This window comes from Ambystoma mexicanum, chromosome 2q (genome assembly GCF_040938575.1).
Source record: "Ambystoma mexicanum isolate Mex_15411 chromosome 2q, UKY_AmexF1_1, whole genome shotgun sequence".
Classification (NCBI taxonomy): domain Eukaryota; kingdom Metazoa; phylum Chordata; class Amphibia; order Caudata; family Ambystomatidae; genus Ambystoma; species Ambystoma mexicanum.
The window spans coordinates 310480012-310505829 of record NC_090924.1 but is presented as its reverse complement, the minus strand read 5'-3'; the positions used below and the strand labels follow the sequence as shown (position 1 = coordinate 310505829).

At 48.5% G+C, this 25818-nt stretch overlaps 1 protein-coding gene across 1 annotated transcript in view; it reads right to left on the bottom strand.

The window, feature by feature from the left end:
* LOC138568695 (uncharacterized) overlaps nucleotides 1-25818 on the bottom strand; it is a 1243988-nt gene that overhangs the window by 337471 nt on the left and 880699 nt on the right. The window lies entirely within an intron of this gene.

Below are 25818 nucleotides of genomic sequence, written 5' to 3'. Positions count from 1 at the left end.
TCTGTTCCATTTCTGCCTTGCTGACAGTTGGTTCCTCCTTCATCCTGTCTGCTGGTACACCTCCTGGACTCAGGTCTCTGTGTGGGCTTCCCTGTCAGTGCTTGCACTGTCCTTATGCCATGAATATCAGGGAAGGTCCGTCCCGTGGTGTGGGGAGCTGATCCAGCGTAACCCTGGGCATTGGGGTGCCGTTGGGTTGGTTTCCCTCCTCACATTGTGTACTGGTTCTCCGACATCACCTCGTGGCATACTGGCTTCTTTGTCTCTGCAGCAACAAAAGAAAGCAGGTACACAGTGCAAGTGGGATGCCCTGCATGACACAGAGCTTTTTCTTTGGAACAGGCTTGGAATCACTTCAGTCGCACTTGCCACTTCCTCCATGAGCTGGGCTTCTCCCTGAACTTCAAAAAGTCCCACTTTACACTTTCTCATACGCTTCAATTTATTGGAGAAGTCCTGGATTCAGCATCGGGAAAAGCCTTGTCACCCGAGTTGAGGGCTGAACATCTTTTGCAGATGGTCCAAAAATGTCAGAATGCCGAACATCTCCCGGCCTTCAGCTTCCTAAGGTTGCTCGGCCTCATGCATCCTGCATTTTTCTGTTGCCAGAAGCCCATCTGAGAATGAGATCCCTTCAGTGGACTCTCAAATCCCAGTGGTCTCACTTCTCTGGCAGAATGACAGACCTTATTCAGGTCCCGAGAAAGGTCGCCCAGGATCTTCTGTGGAGGGCCTGCTGAGAGAATATAATGAGAGGAGAACCCTTTTGGCAATCATGGCCAAGGATCTTTCAGTCAGCGGAAACTGGTCTCAATCAGAGTCCAGACTTCATATTAACCTTTTAGAATTGAGGGCAATCAGACTAGGCTGATGGCCTTCCTGCCCTCGATACGGGGGTGAAGTGTCCAGAAAATTACGGACAACACAGTGGCCATGCACAACCTCAACAAGAGAGGGTGTGTGGGGTCTCTGCCACTCTGCAGAGAGGCAATGCAGCTCTGGTTGTGAGCACTAAGAGAAGGAAACTGTCACTCGCAGTCGCGGCCATCGCCGCGACTGGCGATTTCTTCCGCGTTGGAGTTTGAGAGGACGCAGAGGAGGATTACTTTAGTCCTTTTTCTGTGTTCGCTCCGCAGCTCCGAACGCGGGACGCAACGCTGCCGGGAGTATTTAAATCCCCGCCTCCCGGCAGGTCGTTGCGTTGCAACCCCCCTCTGTTGTTTACTTTTCGACTCTGGGTCCTTCGCTCTTCCTCTGCACCTCGCTTTGGAATTTCCCAGGGGTTACTCCCCTTGGATACTTTTCTCCGGGGTTCCGGTTTCTCAGAACACCGTACTTTGTTTCCCATTTCTCTCCGCCGCCTTCCCTGGGCGGCGCTAGCTGTGCCTTTTTCTCCGGCGGTCTCTCTCTCTCTCTCTCTCTCTCTCTCTCTCTCTCTCTCTCGTTCTCTCACCTTGCTCTTTTTGGTCCAGTCAGCTTGGGCGTCCTTCCGTGCTCCTCCGCAGTGCTTTCCTGGAACATTTTCGACCTCCACTGCAGCCTCCTCAGCTGCTGCCTTCTCCGCCTGCGCTTCAGGCCTACAGCTATTGTTGGACTTGGACATTTAGTGGCCACCCTTCAGTTGTTGGAGATCCTTCGCTTCCTTCTTTTTCATCTGGGAACAACTGGCCTTCGCAGGCAAGTCTTGGCACCTCTTATCAGGGTTTTTTCCCCTTTGCGGGTTTTTCCCTGCATTTTCTGGCTTGGTCCCGGAAAGGAGGTCACTGTGCCGCTGTTCTCACCCAGCGGCCACAGTGGCTTCTCTCCGTGACAAGCCCACGCACCAGAAAAAGGAGAGAGACTACCTGGCACGTTGAGGACTGCAAGAAACCATTGACTCGGAAAGCTCAGGTGAGGAGAACGTGGGTACAGGGGAAACACAGCCAAGGGTACTTGTCAAGTCACAGAAACTCTCTTCTGGCAGTTCATCTAGCCGCAGAAGAAAACACAGCGGCGGAAGCTCTGAGCAGGCAGAGCACGATTTCTCACGAGTGGGAGTTAGCTCAGGATGTGCCTTTGTAGATCTTTGCCCTTTTTGGAACCCCTCAAGTGGATCTGATCGTGACCAGTATCAATCGGAAGTCCGAACAGTTTTGCTCCAGGCAATTTCCTCAAAGAGGAGCTCTAGGCGATGCATTCGCCGTGGACTCGGAGTTTCCACTTCTGTACACGTTTCAACCTGTCCCTGTCATTCCTCATGTCATCAGGAGGTTGAGGTAGTTTGTGAACACCATGATCCTCATTGCTCCAGATTGGCCCAAGAGAATGTGGTACCAGGACCTTCTAGAGATGGCCATCTGCCCTCCAATTCGTCTCCCCCAAAGAGAGGACTTACTCTCGCAAGAGGGGTGTCTCCATCATCCAGAAATCAGTACTCTGAACCTTCACACGTGGTTTCTGAGAGGGTGAGATACAAAGATTGGGACCTTCTGGAGGACGTGATGGAGGTGTTCCTTTCGGCCAGAACAACAGCAACAAAATCTCTGTTCCACTGCCGTTGGAACACGTTTTGCAATTGGTGCAGTGATAATAAATGTGATCCCTTTGCATGTGAAATTTCTACTGTTCTTTCTCTTTTACTATATTTAGCCCATTTTGGGCTACAAGTAACCACAATTAAGGAATATTTAGCTGCACTTTCAATTTTTAAAAGGTAACTGTTCGGTACAATTTCACTTACTGCTGTTTTACCTCTATATTTGTGGTCCCCCCAACTTTTTCCTTTTGTTTCAGCCTCCTCTCCTGACTTTTAGCCAGTGGAGGACAGCCTTCAGCTGCACTCCGCTGGTCTTTTCGCTCATCGTTCTGGGGAAACTGACTTGTCCTTCTGAAAATAGGTACTGGGAGACATTGCGTGAGTGGGGCAGATCGCCTCATTGGCCAGCTGGGTGCGAGCACTCACTGGACTTTAGGCTATGAGGAGGGGCTCTGAGATCACCCACAGATCACCCTTAGGTCCGAATCGACCTATACATGGAGCCAAGTATCCTGAGAAGCAAAGCAGATCCAAGGACTGTCCGGAACCGCACAGAGTAGGTTTGGCACCCTTAGTTGTCCCCGTAGCGCCCTGCTTTGCATTCAATCTCCTAAAACCGGCAAAGGTGCTTCAACCCTTTTGAGGGGTGTGACCAATTACTCTCAAAGTCTCCTCAGTGCGCTGCAAACAGGCTTTCTCAGGAAGTGTCCGTCGGCCCTCCGGTGCACTGACCAGCTTGTGACTTGGCCCCGTGCTGGAACGTTGCTACACCAAGTTTCTGCTCGAGCTTTGGGAGAACCCTAGTTAGCACTGCAAAGAACCTTCTTACCAAATCTCGTTGTCCCCACTGCTTTGACCCACGATAGAGAGGCGTGCATCAGTCTGTGAAACTTGGGTGCTCCTGCGTCACTATATGACAGTCGCGGTCACTGCTGGCGACTTTCCCGCCTTTCTTCAAATGTCCTGAGACCAGCTTTGCTTTGTTTGTCCTGCATTTGTGACGAGAGATCCAGCTCCTGATGTAAATCGGACGCCTGGGCACTTTGAAGCTTAACCAAGGAGGGGATTTCCTAGTCCAGGAAACCTTCTTCAAACCTTTCAAGTTTGAACCTGGAGTGAGCTAAGGGCGGTGAGTAATCATACCACTTACTGGTGGCCCCTAGTTCATCCATACCGTTTTCACAAACAAAGGATCCCTTGTGGTCCTGGTGCTGACTTGGGTCACTCTTGCTTCCTATAGTCGTCTGAAAGTTGGGGACAGCTTTGTTCACTGTAGCAGACCTGCCTCTGACTCTTGGAACCAAATTCCTCGCACTCCAGTTCCCTCTTCTAACTTTTCCTTCCCATTATAAGGAACTCATGGTGGCAACAAGTAAGACAGACACAAGTGTTCACAGTTCAAGGCTGTTTATTGAACAATGAATGCCCGGTGGAAAAACGCCTAATTTAAACCTAAATAGCCCTGAAATCCATTCATTGGCTCCCAGTGGATGCAAGGATTACATTTAAAACCCTCTGCATTGTCCACAAGGCTTTCTGGGGCCTGGATCCAAAATACCTTCAACTATCCCTCTGTAAATATCTCCCCTCTCGAGCCCTTTGCTCCTCTACCTCTAACTCCCTCAGGGTTAGTTGTTTTGCAAAGAAACGAGCTGGTGGTAGATCTCTGTCTTCGGCTGGGGCCTCCCTTTGGAACAGCCTCCCGGCCACCTTGAAACTTGAGGAAAACCATCTCCGGTTCCGGAAGCACCTCAAGACCTTCCTCTTTGCCTCTGCCTTTGCTCCCCTTGTCCCCTGTTGATCTGTTTCTTCTCTTGGCATCGTGCACTTGGCCGCTCTCTGTCATTCGGGCCCAGGTACCTGCTCACCCTGCCACCCAACTGCACTGCCTCCAGGCCACCACCTGCACTGGGGTTCTGTATCTGTACCCATACAGTCCCCCTCCCACTTCTCTTCTGCCCTTATCAGATATACCCTATCTGACTAACCTTCACCTGCCACCTGCTGGCTGCACTACCATGGTTTATCGCCCTTATTTATTTATTTTATTTTGTATTTATTCTATTCTCTCCTCTGTTCCGCACTTCCACTCCCCCCCCCTTCCATGCACTTTCCTCCTTTTTCCTTTTCCATGCACTTGTGCTTTCTAAAAATGTCACTGGGCCTAGTAAGATTACTGTTTTCTTTTTTGTTCTCCCTTGTTCCCCTCCCTTTGCATGGTCACGCTCTGAAACACTTGTGTACGAGCGCAATATAAATAAAATATCATTTCATTTCATCTAAGATGGAGCAAGCTTCGACCATCAAATGAAAATAATGCACTCCTTGTGGCGTTGTGCCTAAATAAAAAGGGCTTGTACTAAAAAAACTATTGCCAAACCTTACAGCTAATACAAAAAAGGGTGTGGTATGGTTTTCAAGAAAAGAAAGAAGTGTACTCAAATAATATGTCAGGATGCAGTAGCTTAGTTCTACCTTCCCCATGTTTTGAGCACGGTGTAAGGTGGGATCTTAGAGCACAGCACACACTTGAGCTTTCCTAGCACGAGTTGACAGTATCCCTCGCAGCTATCAGGACCTTTGATGACCAAGTCTTGTTTCCTTGAAGGTCTCTTGCCTTAGAAGGCCTGAGGTGTTCAAATAACGAAACAAAAGTTCCTTCAACAAAATGAAAGTTTCTGCTTTTGCTTTGGGTGAGGATTTTTCACCCCTGGGTCCCCCTCTTCTGGGGCTGACCCTTGTTCCTTGGTGTCTTGGGTGATTATTTTTCATCCCTTGGATATCCCTCTTCCGGTTTTAGATCCTATAACAGTTCTTATCGATATCAAGGCTTTTGGGGTTGTGATTTCCTGATCTAGTGGGACTTATAGGATTCTCAAGAAAAACAACAAACAAACACAAAGTTCTGCTCTACGTATTTCTCGGGTGATAGATTCACCCCTTGGGTCCGCCTCTTATGGGCGCTGACCCTTCCACAAATTGTATTTCACAAATTGTATAACAGTTCTTTTCTCCATGAATTATGGGTGGTCATTTTCCACCGTTTGGTCTCCCTCGGCCTTGCTCGGACCTCTAAAATGACAAGCTGGAAAGTACTTCTCTTTGCCTTATACTGTCTCTTGGTTTCTCCCTCGGTCTGGCTCGTACCCCAAATGACAAGCAGGACAGTGCACTTCTATTGGTCTTCCTAATGTCTTTTCAAACAGTTCTTAGTGGACATCCCTCGGCCCGGCTCACGTTTGTCAACATACTGTTTCCTGGGACTTTAGACTTGTGCCCTTCTCGACAGCATCCCTCGGTCGGGTTCACACTTGCCAACTTCAGATTCTCATTCGTTTGCGGGATTCACTTCCCTTGCTTTCTCAAGTTCGTCGATCAAAGACTTTAGACTGTACAGGGATTTTGCTTGACCTCCTGTATGACCACTTTGACCTAATTTGGCGGCTCTCCTATGGCTTTCTGGTTTCTGTAGTTTCTTTCACCGGGGGATCAACGAGAGTCTCTGGAGTTAGCACCCACAGGGTGCCGGTTCCCTCTGCAGCTGGTCTCCCCTCAACACTTTTACAGTTCTTTTGAACTTAGTTCACTTAGCCACTTTGCGACTTTCATCCATCACAGCCCAGCTCTTATCGGCTCTCCCCTTGACTCACCGGCTGTGATGAACCGCTTGGCTTTCTCCGTAACTGGAGTTAAGGCTGGTACCATGGTAGCGGGAGTTTCACTCGCTCCCGCTTATCAGCGTCGACACGCTCTGTGCACCGTTGACATCTGTTGCAGCACACTTGGGCCATTGTCCTCGGTCTTAGGATTCCCTCTGCGGAACTTTTGCGGGTCTGCGTCGGAAAGGGCAAGGTCGTGTCTCTCCTTGTCAGCCTCTCAATATTCGCCACCTTTCTCCTCCTCTTGAACTGCTGGATGTGGATAGATGTCTCGTTGTGCGGTCTGCCTTGCTCGTACTATGCTCTCTTGCTCCACCTTTTATCCCTATGGGGAAGAGAAAGGGCTGTCAGGTGTGTGTGATTCTGATCAATTGCCTGACCCTTGTATTGGGACATGTCAGGTAAACGGCTCTGGTGTTAGTCCGTTCACTGGTGTGTCGCGGGAAAGTGTTTGTGTCAGAAAAGGCATTGAAGGAAGGGGGATACCGTGTCTCACCCGTCAGTGTCCCACTCCCACTCCCCGAGGACCCCCCATCCAGGGGATCCTCCCTCACTGCTCCACGCCCAGGAACTGGATCCAATAGTGATGGCCATGTACTGGCCACCTGGGTGACAGATCCCCGGGGACTAGCGGGTGAAACACCTTCAGGTTTCTCATAGTAGTAACAAATGGACTAAAAGCAGGACTTACGACAAAGGCAAAGGGCAACACAGTGTCAGCTGGCGCTAGTCGAAATTTCTCCTCGTGTGACAGCACAATTTGGCAAGGAGTCTTACAGAAATGCTGGATTTTCCTCCCGCAGGTTCCTCATCGCCCTTTCTACCTGCCCCTCTTGGCTGATAGCCAGTACTCCATAGGTTCTGTGGTCCCTCAGCATCAGAGTACGAAGAAAAAAGGTAATCTGCTCATTCGAAGGTCTCTGTAAAGTATCCAACTAAGAGTGGAGAAAGGTGAAGAGTGTTCATCGAAGTGGTCCTTTGACGGGTCAAGTAAAGTCTTGTGCACAACGAAAGTCTTTGATGTTGACATTGCCTAACGAGTTGATGACTAGTGAATTATGTTGGTCCGAGCCTGTACGAGGGTGATCAATTGCACAAGTTAATGACTAAGTGAATTAAGTTGGTCTGAGCCCGAACGAGGGAGATCAATTCAAAGCTTTTGGGATGAAATGAGTTTTGTGTTAAAGAGAATTCAAAGTGAATTAAGTTGGTCCCAGCCCGAACAAGGGAGATCAATTGAAAGTTTTTGGGATAAAATACGTTTTGTGTTAAAGAGAATTAAATTGGCCCGAGTCTGGCGGAGGGAGACTGATTGAACATTGTGTTAAACCGGATCTGAGCCCGGCTGAGGGGTATCTGAGGTGAATAGTGAATCAAGCGAGAAATTAGACACATGAAAATTCTGCAAAGTTTGTATTAAAGGGTATCTGAGCCCATCTGAGGGGGAAGTTTGAACTGCACCCTCGTGCCAGAGAACCTAGAGACTGCTAAACTCGAGTGTACCGCCTTGTCCCGTGCTGGAAACGTGGGGAAGGGAGGCCAACGGCCTGAACATCCTGACTTATTATTTCTTTAACACTTTTTTTGCATAACATTATTTCCCCCACTACTAGTATTTAGAGGTACGGATTGGCAATAGGTTTATTAGTATATGCCCTTTTATTTTGACAAGACATCACTAGGACTGCGTTATTATTATTTGATGGGCGTAGCTTGCTCCCATCTTTAGATTTAGGATTAGATAGATGTTTTTCAAACCCTTTCATTTGAAGTTCAATAAACACCCTTGAACTGTGGTCATTTGTGCCTGTCTTACTGTGGATACCATGCCTTCTTTACACTACTCAGGTAGTGGACTTCTACAAAGTTCTTTTAGTAAATGCATTCTCATTGCTCGCACATTCTGCTTCCTGTTATGATTTGCTTTCTGAGTTGCATCCAGACTTCCTTTGCATGACGGAAACTTGGCTTGGGGACTCGTCTGGCCCGTCGGTCGTTGAGGCTCTTCCCGATAATTAGGATATTATCTGTGTTGATTGTATTTCTCCACACCCGGTGGAGGGGTTGCAGTAATATACCATTCTCAGTTTGGGGCTACTTCATTACTCTTGATTCATGACATGGCTCTTCTGGTCCGCCTTACCATGTCAGCCTCTTGGTCAGTGTATAGTTGGACTATATATCACCTCCCCTCCCTTGTGCTGATTCTTCCTTCTGCAACTCGTTTTTGGAATTTGCAGCTAATCTGCAGCTCACATTTTCAAAATGTAACGCCCCAATCTCTTTTTCTGCAACTCAGTCCTTTGGTGATATGGCCGTTCAGGTCCTAAGCAGTATGTCACAGAACCTACTCATAAGTTAGGTAGTATTTGGGATCTTGTTTTTTCTATGGATTCACTTATTGACATGTTTCCTGTTTTTCAAGTCTTCTGGTCTAACCACTTAGTGGTTCCTTTTCTTATCTGCTCCCCGACTGCACGCCTTGCATCTCTAAGGAGATTTCTAAACACAGCTGGAGGAGGATATTATGGCTAAGGGGGATGTGTCTTGTATTCATGATAAATGTTTTAACGCCCAATCTGTGGATCTTTCCTTTCTTAATCAGGTGTTTACCTCTTTTGCTAACCAGTTTGCACTGTTAAAATCTTTTAAACCTCGTGGCTGCCCTTTGGAATTCTGGTATAATGATGTTCTTAGATCACTCTGCTTAATCGGAGGCAAGCCAAGCGCAAGTGGTGCCTCACCTAATGCCATAATGACAAGTTGAGGCTCCAGCAAATTAGCAAACAGTACCATCAAGCTATTCATGATGCTAAGTGCACTTACTATACCAACAAAGTGGAGAATGCTTTAAACCAACACAGAGAATTATTTTCCTTAGTACGCTCGCTCTCTGCTAACTCCAGCTCTACTGCGGGTGTCGTCCCCTTTTGAATGCTGTGACTCTCTTTATGATTTTTTTTTATCAGCAAGATTGAGGATATTTGTAATCAAATTCTCTTGTCAGGATTTAGATCGGATGATATGATATGACATGATATGACATGGCACTTGTACTGCTCCTATACACAAGTGTTTCAAGGCGTGACAAGGCAAGGAAGGGGAAACATAGGGAGGACAGAGACAACGATCTTACTAGGCCAGGTGACATTGAGATCGTGCAAGTGCGGGGAAAGAGCGAGGGGAAAAGTGCCAGGGGAAAGGGGAGGGGGCAGTGCTGTACATGGGACCAAAACAATAACAAGTGTGGCCAGCAGGTGGCAGGTGCAAGGGTAAGTGCAGACAGCAGGTGTCCAGAAGTGCAGGTAGGGGGACTGTAGGGTTACAGATACAGATCCAAGTGCAAGGCTTGCCAGGAGGCAGTGCGGGTGTGCAACTGGGCGGGTAGGGACCTGGGACCGAAGACAGAGGGTTGCCAGGTGGCCAGTGCAGTATCAGACAGGAAATCAGCAGGGGAGAGGAGGAGAGAAGGCAGAAGAAAAGAGGAATATCTTGAGGTGCTTCCGGACCCGTAGATGGTTCTCCTGGAGTTTCAGAGAGGCAGGGAGGCTGTTCCAGAGGAAGCCCCCAGCTGAAGAAAGAGATCTACCACCAACTCGTTGCTTGGAGAAGCGAGTGACCCTGAGTGAGTTGGAGGTCGAGGAGCGAAGAGCTCGAGTAGGAAGGTATTTACGGAGAGAGAGTTGGAGGTAATGAGGCCCCATGCCCCAGAAGGCCTTGTGGACAATGCAGAGGGTCTTGAACTTAATCCTTGCAGCCACTGGGAGCCAATGCAGAGATTTCAGAGCTCGAGAGATCCGATCCCTGGGATGTTCCTGCCTCTGCTGCCCAGGTAACTGATCCGTCTCATACGTGGTCCTACTATCCTTTGTTTATGCCTGAGGATATTTTAGTGGCCACTAGACGACTTAAATCTGCTTCCCCCTTGATCCAATTCCTTTAGGGATTCTTAAAGATGTTATGCCGGATATTGCTCCTTGTATAACTGAGGCTTTGAATTTCTCTTTTGGGTCAGGTGCTATTCCTGCTGAGCTGAAGCATGCGCTTGTCATCCCTTTGTTGAAGAAACCTTCTCTTGATTCTACTGTCCTTGCTATATTTCGTCCAATCTGCCTTATTTCTTTTTTCATGACATTATTGTAATTCTTAATTGCTACACCTCTTAGTTCTTATCTGGAAAATTATAAATTATTTGACCTCTTTCAGTCAGGATTTTGGCCTTCACGTACCACTGAAAGTGTTCTGGTCTTGGTGTCTGATGATCTCAGTTGGCTGGTGGACAGGGGGTGCTAGGGAGGTGGGGGGTGGGCACACTGATACATTTATATCATGGATTACCTCTTTCCTGGCTGACAGGGGCCAAACCCTTGCTCTCTCTTGTTTCCATTCTCTGCCTTGTAGCCTCACCTGTGTGGTCCCCCAGGCATCCGCCTCGTCCACTACTCTATTTAATATCTACATTCAGCCTGTTGTCCAACTCATTCACTCCCATGGTTTCCGTTGTTTGCTCCTATTCTAATGACGCCCAGATTATTGTTCGCCTTAATTCCAGTCAGCCTGACGTGGCATCTCAGTTTAGGGGTTGCTTGGCAACAGTGGGATATTGGATGAGTGACAACTGGCTCAAATTGAATGGGGACAAGTCAGAGGTACTGGTGGTCGGCTCTTCTTTTTGTGTTTCTCCATCTCTTTGGACGTCTTCAATCTGGCCTCTTGCTCTGTGTCCCCTTACTTCACCTGTTCCCGTTTTGAAAAACGTGGACTTCAAAATGTCTTCTTCTCTTTCTACCGAGGTTCAAGTTAGTTCCATCTTCCAAGTTGGTCATCTTCAATTGAGGATTCTCTGGAAGGTTTTGCCATTAGTTCCTACTTCTCTTTGTGTCCCAATTGTGGCTTCTTTTTTTTCTTCTTTTATTTATTATATTTTTTAATTCATATTCTGTTTATAAACATGCCAAGAAAAGAACACTTTTAACATTTGCCAGAATATCCAATACGTCTCTGCACTGTATCTCGGCCTCTTTTGAAATACTCCAGGTTCTCTAAGGCATCCCACCTTTGTACTTACAACCCCCAATAGATCCCCCACCTCCCAAGTCCTTTCCCATAGGATCTCTGCCATTCAGCGTCCCTGCATCTCCCCTGCCACATTTCCATTCCAAGCCTTGGTGCTCCACACGTACATAATGGAGGTTTCAGGTCTGGGGATGATGCCAGTTCGTTCAACAAATGACCCCAATCCAAAGTGTCCCCTCTTCCCGCCCCCGCCCCCACCCGGGTCTTCCCATTTATGCAGGGTCTCCATTTCTGCCACCCCATTTGTGATCATCATTTAACCACTGTGAGATTTGTGGACCTTGCAGGTTTTTCCACGATATAGCTATATGTCTCTTGGCTAGTATCAACAAAAAGTGTGCCCTTCGTCTCTGGGTTTTGTGCTTCTTCCCCCTCAGTGTCTAACCACACAAGCATACAGCTGGACTCCGGGTGTAGCTACTTTTGAGCAGAGTATTTGTATGGACCAGTACCCGCTCCCAAAATGCAATTTGCCAATAGCCCGCCTGTTTGCACGCAGCGTGGGCATTGATGTGATATGGAGAAGTTAATTTATGTAATTTCACCAGAGTCATATACTCCCTGTGTAGGAAGTAGAAATGCATTAACTGAAATCTCGCATTCCGAGGCGCCCTCTTAACCTGTTCCCAAATCCGGGCCCATTTTTCCTCTGAGATGGAGGGATCCATATCTCTTTCCCATTTCTCTTTAACCAGGAGATCCGCGTGGACGTGCAACATATAAAGCTCTAGACTATTACAAAATCCTATCTCTAGGACCCCTGACCCCTTGATCAAATCTGGGTCATCAGCGGGGTCTCCTCCTGTTCCTCTGGTATACACTCCCACAAACTGGCCAGCGGTCCCATCCTCCCATATGAGAGAAAGTGGGGGTCATTACGAGTGTGGAGCTCCAGAATTAAGGGTGCCGGTATCAACGTACCGGCACCCATTCCAGACCGCCACAATACAAGTCTGCCTGCATGGGCCTCAGGCAAACTTGTCACGAAAGTACCAGCATCGTTAGCAATGGTGCTTCCGTCTCCCCACTCCTATGGGGCTCCATGGGAATGGGTAACAACATTTTCTGTTGCCTGATATCCCGGGCCGTCAGGACTTGTAATGTCCCGGTGGCACCGGGATCTCAGGGAGCGGAAACGCTGTTACAGTCCGGCGTTACCGCCGGACTTGTAATGACCCACTGTGTCTTTTAGAGATACCATATGCCCCACTCCACTATTCAAATGTCATTAGGGTTCCGTTCTCGAAGAAATACCCAAGCAAGCTGCACCCCCTCTTCTGTAGGGTCGCCATCCCTATCTATCTTATTTCTAGAGGGATAGTGGCATCACAACGTAATGTCAACTTTGCACAATATAACCCCTTCACCTTAAGTGTTTTTAACCACTTTTCCCATAACACCCTCTGAACTTGAAAGATGTTCGTAGTACCCTTCACCACCACGGGAGCCCACAGTAACTCAACCTTTCGCCTATATTTCGGCATGCTGGCCATCAGCCTAGCTACTTCCGCTGCCCTTATGTATCTACATGATCTCACCGCCTGCAATTGCGCTGCAATGAACTAGAACTCAAAATCCAGTAAATTCAACCCCCCTCCGAGTGTGTGTGTGTGTGTCGCAGTGTTTCCATAGCAACTGTACATCACCCGTGTTGCCCAATAGCTCACTGATTCTTGCGTCCAAAATAATTCCTTTTTAGTTACATAAGGAATGTTTGCAAAAAAATATAACAGCCGCGGGAGTATTACCATTTTACATAAGTTCACCATTCTCATCAGGGATAGCGGCAGACCCTTCCAAAATTGCACTGCGTCCTATAGACGAGAGTGCCCTGGCAGTACTGTAGACAAAGGTTTCCTCCATCTCGTGAAATACTTGAATCCCCAGATATTTAAATGATTCCGTCTCCCATTTGACCGCCACCCCCAAACTGGAAGGAACCACCTCTCTCTCGTTCGCAGACTCCCCAAGAGAAACAGCACTGATTTGTCTTTATTGATTGAATATCCCAATACTTTCCCAAAATTGCCCAGAACCTCCCAAATGATAGGCAAATTAGTCAGCAGGTTGAAAACATAAAGTAGTATATTGTCAACATGCATTGATATACTGTGATTTGTTCCTCTCACGGTTATACCTCTCTCACATATATACTTCCTAAAGTAACATGCTAAGGGTCCTATAGCCATGGCAAATAAGATAGATGAAACTGGGCATCCCTGCCATGTGGCTGTCCCCAGGGTCCAGACACCCAGGATCCTGTTTTTACCCAGGTCATCGTACCGTTATTTAAAAGTTTCAACCATCTCTTCATCCTGTGATCTACTCCAAGCAACTCCAATACTTTGAACAGCCACTTCCACTCCAATGAATAAATGCCTTGTCCGCATCTATCAAGACTAATGCCATTTCTACTGCGGATCATTTCACAGAATCCATCACATGATGCTGGTGCCGCATGATTCATAGAAGTTTTACGGCCCCCTACAAATCCGCACTGATCATCGTGTAACAGGCCTGTGGCTACACCCACCAGTCTTGCTGCCAAGACATTTCCCAAAATGTTTACACTTAACAACGAGATGGGGCGGTAGGATTTATAATATAGTGGATCCTTATATTTCTTTAGGAGCACTGTTGTCAGTGCCTCCTGTATTGATTCCGGAAAGATTCGTACTTCTAACGTGTGGTTGTATACCTGTTTTAATTGCGGTACCAGTGTTTCCAAAAACTAAAGATATAATTCTCCAGGTAGCACATCTCCCCCTGGTGTCTTATTTCGCTGCATAGAATTAATACCATGTAAAATCTCTGCCTCCTCAAAAGGTGCTTCCAACCCCTCTCGTAAATCCCACGATAGTTGAGGCAACCGCACTAGCTCCATCAAATCCAATTCCTCCTCTACTGAGTATGTACCCCCGCTAATGTATCAGTGTTCATAATATGTTCAAAATGTTGATGTCTGGTTGCGTTGACACCGTTTCCCCCGCCACCGTAATCATTTGAGTGATCATGGACTTGGGCAATTCCCGCCATATTAGCCATGCTAAGAGGCGTCCCGCTGTATCCCCCTTGCCGTAAACGCAGGTATTATACTGCTGCCATTCAAATTTCGATTAGGACCCACAAGTTCCCTGATATGTGGCCAGGGCTCGTGCCAATTCCTCTCCCACAAGTGCTCCCACCGCCAACACCCGCTCCAGCCGTGTGATATCCCGCTCTATGTTCCTAAGAGAATCCTGTAAGGTTTTTGAAATCTCTGTCAGTTTTGCTATACAGATACCCCTTATAAACACCTTGAACACCTCCCATTGCGTTCCCACTGAACCCTCATTGAGATCAAAAAAGGAAGAAATCTCGTCCCGCACTGTTCTACTAAAGGCAGCATGCATCAGGGCATCTGCTTTTAACCTCCATAACGACACTTGTGGCCTAGATCTAGGCCTACAGAGTGTTGTTACCAGCGCTGAGTGATCTGATAACACCTTCCCCAAATATTCAGGGTCCGCGAACCAATGAAAATGCTCCCTCGCTACGAACAAGTAATCCAGCCGAGAATAAGAGTCATGAACCACACAGTACTGAGAGTACCCCAATGCAAGGTCATGGTGTTCCCTCCATAAATCAACTAAATCCAATTCCGTAACCTATTCAGAGATGTCACTACCTGCTGCTTGGAAGGTCCCGACCTTCCTGTCTGTCCACCTTATGATCCCTGGCACAATTGAAGTCCCCCCGATTAGTCCCTGTTATCTACATTTGGGACATATGAATTTACAATGCAACATTCTATTCATTCAATGCTACCTACCAATGCTATCCTCCGCCCTTCCCCATCCCCCAATATTTTCTCCTCTGTTATCAGCACGCCCTAAGCTCCCCAAATTAACCCCCCCCTGTGACGGACGAATAGGAGAACCCAAAATCCTTCCCGCCCCAATTTCTGCTCAGAGCCTCCAGGTCTCACCTCTTGAGTTGTGTCTCCTGCAACATTGCTATATGGACTTGTTTCAGATACTTGCCCACTTGGGCCCTCTTATCGCCTTTACCGAGACCCGCACATTCCATGTGTCTTTTTTTAATGTCTTATCCCGCTTGTCCATTCAAGCCACTCCAAGTTTCTCACCTTACCCGGTTTCCCTGCCGCTTCTCCACCCATCCAATTTCAGTCCCATTCTCCACCCGAGCTCAACGATCTGGCAGTGAAAATTGTAACTGTCTAAATAAATCCCCCCCCCCTCTTTCCCCAGCCCTCCTTCCCTACCACCTATCCCCCCACCTTCCCTTCTCCCTCCCTCCCTCCCCAGCCCAAACTCCTAGATCTTTTAATCCCCAAGTGTTCCCCCTCATGCCCCTTGCAGTCTCGATCTTTCAGTCCTGCCACCCGTCCCCATTACCCCTCCTCGGGCGGTCGACTGTATGGTCCAGAGAGTTGACCTGCTCCCATGTCCCGGGCCAACACGTTTTCAACACCGACCACTCCAACCTTCCATTTCAAACCCTCCTCGCTCCAAACTCCGACTGAAGCCATCTGCATCAATGGCCTACAAACTGGTGGTCAAACACCTCAAAGTTCAAGTAACTCGGGGCGTTGCTGATGATCCAATCCCCTCATTATCCTCCTTTGTCCCTCTCAATGTCCAAGTGTCCAAGCAGTTCCAGGCATCCCACTGCGACTGAAAAAGTGTGACAATCCAACCCGCCACCACCTTCAATTTAGCTGGGAAGAGCATCATGTAGCGCAGGTTTACATTGCGCAGGCATCAACGTACTACATCAAAGGATCGGCGCTACCTTTAGACCTCCTGCTTAAAATACAGGAATATAAGAACCTTAGTGTTCCCAACTTCAAAGCGACCCTGTTTGTAGGGCTCCTGAAGGATTGCATCCCTGTCAGGATAATTTAACACCTTTTCCACTATCGCTCTAGGTGTTCCTCCTGGCAGCGGAGGCCTGCCGAGGACCCTGTGCACACTCTCAACCGTGAACAGCTTTGAAAGGCCCTGCATCTTCAGATTGGTCAGTATTAGGTCCTCCTCATACAATTCCATGCTAGGGCCTTCCTCTACTTCTGGGACACCCACCAGGCATATAATGCACCTGCAGGATCGCCCCTCTGCGTCTTCCACTTTCATCTCTAAGGTACGTGTGGCCCTCACCAATCTGTTGACCTGATTCCGCAGCTGCACCATCTCATTCTCCACATTGCTGACCCTCTGTTCCACTTCAGTCATTCTTTCACTAACCTTGCGCAGGTCAACCCGGACCAAAGCAGAGTCAATCCCCACCTCCTCCATCCCCTGGCTCCCCAGTGATGCCCTGGAGTCCTGTATCGTGGCCATCAAGTGTTCCATAGTGACCCCTTCCGCTGTCTCCATTCCTCCGCCATCCAGGCTCACGCCACTGACTGTCCTGCTTTGGGCTTTGCACCCGCATATTGGTTCATCTTCTGTTGCTCACGTACCATTGTGGTCCACCCGGAAAGACGTCCATGCCCGCTGTCCACCTATAGATGAGTCCCCGTACTGGCTGAGGGGGGAGGGGGGTGAGCACACCCTGAATCAAAGTCCACCCCAAAAAGGAATGGGTCTGTGCTGCCCACCGTGCAAAAGATGTCCAATTGCCTTATCGCCCCGTGAACAATGTTCTTCTCTCAGAGGGGGAGCACCGGATTTCAGGGCCTCATGCACACTGCCTCCCGCAGCATGGCACATCAGTAGCCGGCACCTGCACCTCCTCTGCCGTGGCCGGACCACCAAACCCACACCATCAGCTCTCTGCCCCTGGTGGCTGTTTTAGTCTCTGTGCCCACACAGGTACGCTGCTCACGCTGTTCTGGCAGTGTCATGGCTGCTTCCTCCCCATTCTCCATGGTCACTTCCTCCCAGCCACTGAGATATCCAGCCCCCCAGAGCACTTTAGCCACCTTGCTGTACCTGGTGGGCTCCTTACCTCTGGGGGGGATTGAAGAAGAAGGGGTGGAAATGGCCCCCATTACTCTTGCAGTTCCGATGGCAAGTGGGTCGCAAGTGTCTTCGCCCCAGTTGGGGAGGCGCTCCGTTGGCCTCCACTCTGGTCACATCTGGCTCGCCCCACAATTGCCGAATAGAACATAGCTTCTACTGGGTCTATCACCACTGGTGCGTGTAAATGGAAGGCAATGAAGGATGTTTTATGAAGGATTTTGTTATGGGCGGTCCAGGAGCCTAGACTTTTTTTAGATATTCTGGTTGGTTTCTGATCGTATCTGTTATGTTCTTAGCGCCAAGATACCTCTGGTGGACGCACACTTTATAAGTACACATAACATAACAAAAATTTATGTAATTTCACCAGAGTCATATACTCCCTGTGTAGGAAGTAGAAATGCATTAACTGAAATGCAATAACTGAAATCTCACATTCCGAGGCGCCCTCTTAACCTGTTCCCAAATCCGGGCCCATTTTTCCTCTGAGATGGAGAGATCCATATCTCTTTCCCATTTCTCTTTAACCAGGAGATCCGCGTGGACGTGCAACATATAAAGCTCTAGACTATTACAAAATCCTATCTCTAGGACCCCTGACCCCTTGATCAAATCTGGGTCATCAGCGGGGTCTCCTCCTGTTCCTCTGGTATACACTCCCACAAACTGGCCAGCTGTCCCATCCTCCCATATGAGAGAAAGTGGGGGTCATTACGAGTGTGGAGCTCCAGAATTAAGGGTGCCGGTATCAACGTACCGGCACCCATTCCAGACCGCCACAATACAAGTCTGCCTGCATGGGCCTCAGGCAGACTTGTCACGAAAGTACCAGCATCGTTAGCAATGGTGCTTCCGTCTCCCCACTCCTATGGGGCTCCATGGGAATGGGTAACAACATTTTCTGTTGCCTGATATCCCGGGCCGTCAGGACTTGTAATGTCCCGGTGGCACCGGGATCTCAGGCAGCGGAAACGCTGTTACAGTCCGGCGTTACCGCCGGACTTGTAATGACCCACTGTGTCTTTTAGAGATACCATATGCCCCACTCCACTATTCAAATGTCATTAGGGTTCCGTTCTCGAAGAAATACCCAAGCAAGCTGCACCCCCTCTTCTGTAGGGTCGCCATCCGTATCTATCTGATTTCTATCAGGATAGTGGCATCACAACGTAATGTCAACTTTGCACAATATAACCCCTTCACCTTAAGTGTTTTTAACCACTTTTCCCATAACACCCTCTGAACTTGAAAGATGTTCGTAGTACCCTTCACCACCACGGGAGCCCACAGTAACTCAACCTTTCGCCTATATTTCGGCATGCTGGCCATCAGCCTAGCTACTTCCGCTGCCCTTATGTATCTACATGATCTCACCGCCTGCAATTGCGCTGCAATGAACTAGAACTCAAAATCCAGTAAATTCAACCCCCCTCCGAGTGTGTGTGTGTGTCGCAGTGTTTCCATAGCAACTGTACATCACCCGTGTTGCCCAATAGCTCACTGATTCTTGCGTCCAAAATAATTCCTTTTTAGTTACATAAGGAATGTTTGCAAAAAAATATAACAGCCGCGGGAGTATTACCATTTTACATAAGTTCACCATTCTCATCAGGGATAGCGGCAGACCCTTCCAAAATTGCACTGCGTCCTATAGACGAGAGTGCCCTGGCAGTACTGTAGACAAAGGTTTCCTCCATCTCGTGAAATACTTGAATCCCCAGATATTTAAATGATTCCGTCTCCCATTTGACCGCCACCCCCAAACTGGAAGGAACCACCTCTCTCTCGTTCGCAGACTCCCCAAGAGAAACAGCACTGATTTGTCTTTATTGATTGAATATCCCAATACTTTCCCAAAATTGCCCAGAACCTCCCAAATGATAGGCAAATTAGTCAGCAGATTGAAAACATAAAGTAGTATATTGTCAACATGCATTGATATACTGTGATTTGTTCCTCTCACGGTTATACCTCTCTCACATATATACTTCCTAAAGTAACATGCTAAGGGTCCTATAGCCATGGCAAATAAGATAGATGAAACTGGGCATCCCTGCCATGTGGCTGTCCCCAGGGTCCAGACACCCAGGATCCTGTTTTTACCCAGGTCATCGTACCGTTATTTAAAAGTTTCAACCATCTCTTCATCCTGTGATCTACTCCAAGCAACTCCAATACTTTGAACAGCCACTTCCACTCCAATGAATAAATGCCTTGTCCGCATCTATCAAGACTAATGCCATTTCTACTTCGGATCATTTCACCGAATCCATCACATGATGCTGGTGCCGCATGATTCATAGAAGTTTTACGGCCCCCTACAAATCCGCACTGATCATCGTGTAACAGGCCTGTGGCTACACCCACCAGTCTTGCTGCCAAGACATTTCCCAAAATGTTTACACTTAACAACGAGATGGGGCGGTAGGATTTATAATATAGTGGATCCTTATATTTCTTTAGGAGCACTGTTGTCAGTGCCTCCTGTATTGATTCCGGAAAGATTCGTACTTCTAACGTGTGGTTGTATACCTGTTTTAATTGCGGTACCAGTGTTTCCAAAAACTAAAGATATAATTCTCCGGGTAGCACATCTCCCCCTGGTGTCTTATTTCGCTGCATAGAATTAATACCATGTAAAATCTCTGCCTCCTCAAAAGGTGCTTCCAACCCCTCTCGTAAATCCCACGATAGTTGAGGCAACCGCACTAGCTCCATCAAATCCAATTCCTCCTCTACTGAGTATGTACCCCCGCTAGTGTATCAGTGTTCATAATATGTTCAAAATGTTGATGTCTGGTTGCGTTGACACCGTTTCCCCCGCAGCCGTAATCATTTGAGTGATCATGGACTTGGGCAATTCCCGCCATATTAGCCATGCTAAGAGGCGTCCCGCTGTATCCCCCTTGCCGTAAACGCAGGTATTATACTGCTGCCATTCAAATTTCGATTAGGACCCACAAGTTCCCTGATATGTGGCCAGGGCTCGTGCCAATTCCTCTCCCACAAGTGCTCCCACCGCCAACACCCGCTCCAGCCGTGTGATATCCCGCTCTATGTTCCTAAGAGAATCCTGTAATGTTTTTGAAATCTCTGTCAGTTTTGCTATACAGATACCCCTTATAAACACCTTGAACACCTCCCATTGCGTTCCCACTGAACCCTCATTGAGATCAAAAAAGGAAGAAATCTCGTCCCGCACTGTTCTACTAAAGGCAGCATGCATCAGGGCATCTGCTTTTAACCTCCATAACGACACTTGTGGCCTAGATCTAGGCCTACAGAGTGTTGTTACCAGCGCTGAGTGATCTGATAACACCTTCCCCAAATATTCAGGGTCCGCGAACCAATGAAAATGCTCCCTCGCTACGAACAAGTAATCCAGCCGAGAATAAGAGTCATGAACCACACAGTACTGAGAGTACCCCAATGCAAGGTCATGGTGTTCCCTCCATAAATCAACTAAATCCAATTCCGTAACCTATTCAGAGATGTCACTACCTGCTGCTTGGAAGGTCCCGACCTTCCTGTCTGTCCACCTTATGATCCCTGGCACAATTGAAGTCCCCCCGATTAGTCCCTGTTATCTACATTTGGGACATATGAATTTACAATGCAACATTCTATTCATTCAATGCTGCCTACCAATGCTATCCTCCGCCCTTCCCCATCCCCCAATATTTTCTCCTCTGTTATCAGCACGCCCTAAGCTCCCCAAATTAACCCCCCCCCTGTGACGGACGAATAGGAGAACCCAAAATCCTTCCCGCCCCAATTTCTGCTCAGAGCCTCCAGGTCTGACCTCTTGAGTTGTGTCTCCTGCAACATTGCTATATGGACTTGTTTCAGATACTTGCCCACTTGGGCCCTCTTATCGCCTTTACCGAGACCCGCACATTCCATGTGTCTTTTTTTAATGTCTTATCCCGCTTGTCCATTCAAGCCACTCCAAGTTTCTCACCTTTCCCGGTTTCCCTGCCGCTTCTCCACCCATCCAATTTCAGTCCCATTCTCCACCCGAGCTCAACGATCTGGCAGTGAAAATTGTAACTGTCTAAATAAACCCCCCCCCCTCTTTCCCCAGCCCTCCATCCCTACCACCTATCCCCCCACCTTCCCTTCTCCCTCCCTCCCTCACCAGCCCAAACTCCTAGATCTTTTAATCCCCAACTGTTCCCCCTCATGCCCCTTGCAGTCTCGATCTTTCAGTCCTGCCACCCGTCCCCATTACTCCTCCTCGGGCGGTCGACTGTATGGTCCAGAGAGTTGACCTGCTCCCATGTCCCGGGCCAACACGTTTTCAACACCGACCACTCCAACCTTCCATTTCAAACCCTCCTCGCTCCAAACTCCGACTGAAGCCATCTGCATCAATGGCCTACAAACTGGTGGTCAAACACCTCAAAGTTCAAGTAACTCGGGGCGTTGCTGATGATCCAATCCCCTCATTATCCTCCTTTGTCCCTCTCAATGTCCAAGTGTCCAAACAGTTCCAGGCATCCCACTGCGACATGAAAAAGTGTGACAATCCAGCCTGCCACCACCTTCAATTTAGCTGGGAAGAGCATCATGTAGCGCAGGTTTACATTGCGCAGGCATCAACGTACTACATCAAAGGATCGGCGCTACCTTTAGACCTCCTGCTTAAAATACAGGAATATAAGAACCTTAGTGTTCCCAACTTCAAAGCGACCCTGTTTGTAGGGCTCCTGAAGGATTGCATCCCTGTCAGGATAATTTAACACCTTTTCCACTATCGCTCTAGGTGTTCCTCCTGGCAGCGGAGGCCTGCCGAGGACCCTGTGCACACTCTCAACCGTGAACAGCTTTGAAAGGCCCTGCATCTTCAGATTGGTCAGTATTAGGTCCTCCTCATACAATTCCATGCTAGGGCCTTCCTCTACTTCTGGGACACCCACCAGGCATATAATGCACCTGCAGGATCGCCCCTCTGCGTCTTCCACTTTCATCTCTAAGGTACGTGTGGCCCTCACCAATCTGTTGACCTGATTCCGCAGCTGCACCATCTCATTCTCCACATTGCTGACCCTCTGTTCCACTTCAGTCATTCTTTCACTAACCTTGCGCAGGTCAACCCGGACCAAAGCAGAGTCAATCCCCACCTCCTCCATCCCCTGGCCCCCCAGTGATGCCCTGGAGTCCTGTATCGTGGCCATCAAGTGTTCCATAGTGACCCCTTCCACTGTCTCCATTCCTCCGCCATCCAGGCTCACGCCACTGACTGTCCTGCTTTGGGCTTTGCACCCGCATATTGGTTCATCTTCTGTTGCTCACGTACCATTGTGGTCCACCCGGAAAGACGTCCATGCCCGCTGTCCACCTATAGATGAGACCCCGTACTGGCTGAGGGGGGAGGGGGGTGAGCACACCCTGAATCAAAGTCCACCCCAAAAAGGAATGGGTCTGTGCTGCCCACCGTGCAAAAGATGTCCAATTGCCTTATCGCCCCGTGAACAATGTTCTTCTCTCAGAGGGGGAGCACCGGATTTCAGGGCCTCATGCACACTGCCTCCCACAGCATGGCACATCAGTAGCCGGCACCTGCACCTCCTCTGCCGTGGCCGGACCACCAAACCCACACCATCAGCTCTCTGCCCCTGGTGGCTGTTTTAGTCTCTGTGCCCACACAGGTACGCTGCTCACGCTGTTCTGGCAGTGTCATGGCTGCTTCCTCCCCATTCTCCATGGTCACTGCCTCCCAGCCACTGAAATATCCAGCCCCCCAGAGCACTTTAGCCACCTTGCTGTACCTGGTGGGCTCCTTACCTCTGGGGGGGATTGAAGGAGAAGGGGTGGAAATGGCCCCCATTACTCTTGCAGTTCCGATGGCAAGTGGGTCGCAAGTGTCTTCGCCCCAGTTGGGGAGGCGCTCCGTTGGCCTCCACTCTGGTCACATCTGGCTCGCCCCACAATTGCCGAATAGAACATAGCTTCTACTGGGTCTATCACCACTGGTGCGTGTAAATGGAAGGCAATGAAGGATGTTTTATGAAGGATTTTGTTATGGGCGGTCCAGGAGCCTAAACTTTTTTTAGATATTCTGGTTGGTTTCTGATCGTATCTGTTATGTTCTTAGCGCCAAGATACCTCTGGTGGACGCACACTTTATAAGTACACATAACATAACAAAAACGTTACCGAGAGGTAAGTAATTTGTTGGATTCCTTCCTCACATGGATTCCTCATCTGTGATAGACTCCCATAGCAGTACATAGATCTGGAGGAAGGAGGAAAACAAGAACACCCTCTAGACCAGAACACTCTAGAGGACCCCCCTACCAAAATGGGCTTCCTGAACGGAAAGAGAATCCAAGCAGTAATGACTAGCAAACGTGTACAGAGATGCCCACATTTCTGTCTGGCAGATGTCCAGGACAGGGCAGAGGTTGCAGCCACTTGTCTGGTTAAATGAGCTCTGAGACCCTCAGGCACATCCTTACCAGGCAGATCATAGCATTCAGAGATGCAGATAATGTTTCAGCATGACGGAGTTTGTTTAGGCCACAGCCTGCCATCACGAGCACCAGCGTAACACATGAAAAGCTAGTCATCTTTTCTGAAATCCCTCATCTGAGAGATGTAACTGCTGAGGACGCAAACCAGAAGATGGATCTTTTGAGAGAGATGAAAATCTGAGAATACATTTGGAAGAAAGGAGGGGCACACTCTCAACGTCACCTTCTCTTTGAAGAAAATCAAATAGGGAGGTTTAACCCATAATGCCTGGCGCTCACTCAGCCACCTCGTGGAAGTGATGCAAACCAGGAAAATGACAAGGATGAGCAATCTAATAGAACAGTAATGGAGGGGCTGAAGTGGAGCTCCCATAAGGAATGTCAAAACCAAATTCAAATCCCACGTCAGAACCACAAACCGGTGAAGAGGAAACTGGTTATTTAGGAACTAGATAACTGTGTGGACTGTGAAGAACGAACCCTGTTCCGGGGACCACTTCAGTACCGAAATAGCAGTGATGTATCCTGGATACCACGTCCTCTGGGCTGAGTATGGAGCGATCAGAATCAATGTTGCAGGCACAGTCTCCTGAGAGCAAGCGGGATAATAGGGAGCAGCAGCAACACATAAAGGAGGTTGAATGTCCACTCGACTGTCAAAAGAGTACGCCAGAGCTCCATTTCAATGAAATGTATTGGAGCAGAACAATTCACACTTCCTGTTCACACTCGAAGCAAAGATATCCATTTCAGGAGTTCCCCAGCTGGAGAAAATGTTCTCTAGAACTTCCTGGCAGAGTTCCCACTTGTGGGAGGCTGAAGTCTTTCTGCTCAAGGGATCCTTAGGGACACTCTCTCTTCCGGCAATATGGGCAGCCTTCAGAGATGCTGTTTTCCAGAACCCAGAACCACAGCCGCATTGCTTCTATGCATAGCAGCAAGGACCCTACTTCACCCTGCTTGTTGAGATAGTCCGTCAATATTACTTTATTTCAGCTTAAAAACCATAAAAGCATGAAGCAAAATACAATTCAATAAAACATGATACAAAATTAGTAAAAATGATAAAATCACTATTAAAATTCACCTTTACCATCATTCAGGAAAGATGCATGAGGCTTACCAGTGGTGGGGACTGGAAGGATGTCCAGCTCAGGGTAGGTGTCCAGACCACTGGCCTCCTAGAGCTCTTTAGCAAGTTTCTTCACCTTTCCCGTAAAACCCCTCTGGAAAATCTCTCTTATCTGGAGGCCAAAGGTTCCAACCCAAAGGGCACCAGATCTCCCTCTTCATCACAGTTGTCATACATCCTTGACATGAAGGGTTTCAAAGGGAGAGGTTCAAAGGGAGAGGAGTATATTGTAGTGGGGGCACAGCTCTCCCTGTGCCAGCGACGCCGAGTACAAAGTCAGAGCCGGTGGCAAGACTTTGATGCCTGAAGGTCAAGCCTGACAACAGTGGTGGATTTTGTCCCTTTTCTGCTCCAGGCCCAAGCCCGTAGGTATGCAGGAATGGTGCCCTGCCGGTACTAGAAGACACAGTGGGTCCTGATGGCACCAGGACCAAGGCCATCAGCACCGTTGCCGAAGCTGTCAGCACTTTGGCAAAGATAACAACCAGCTTGAGGCGAAAATGTTCGCATGTATCCAGGGTGGATGATTGGGATGGAAAAGATACCTGAGCTGCGTTCTCCTGGGATTCCCTGATGGGGCGGTTCTTCTTCTTAGATGAAGAAGATGAATGCTGGTCAAAAGATACGCTCGGAGAGCGAGATCTCTTGTGGTGCTTCTTCTTCTTGTCTTTCTCATTTTCCTTGCACGTGGGGTACTCTCCTCGAATCGGGACTGCTAAACATCACCCTCTGTCTTGCGGATGTTGGTGAAGATCTTCACCGCCCTTTCCTGGAGGGCTTTTGGGTGCATGGACTGGCATGACCCAAAGTCCTGTATGTCGCGCTCATCACCAAGCAGTACATACAAATCCTGTGTGGATCCGATACCAACATCTGCCGGCCTCAATCCATGCAAAGTCTGAACTGCAAAGTCTTCTTCGGGTTCAGCATGGCGTCGAAGAATACAAGAATTAGAAGAATGAGCATGTACCTGAAACAAACAGAGAGCGCAGAA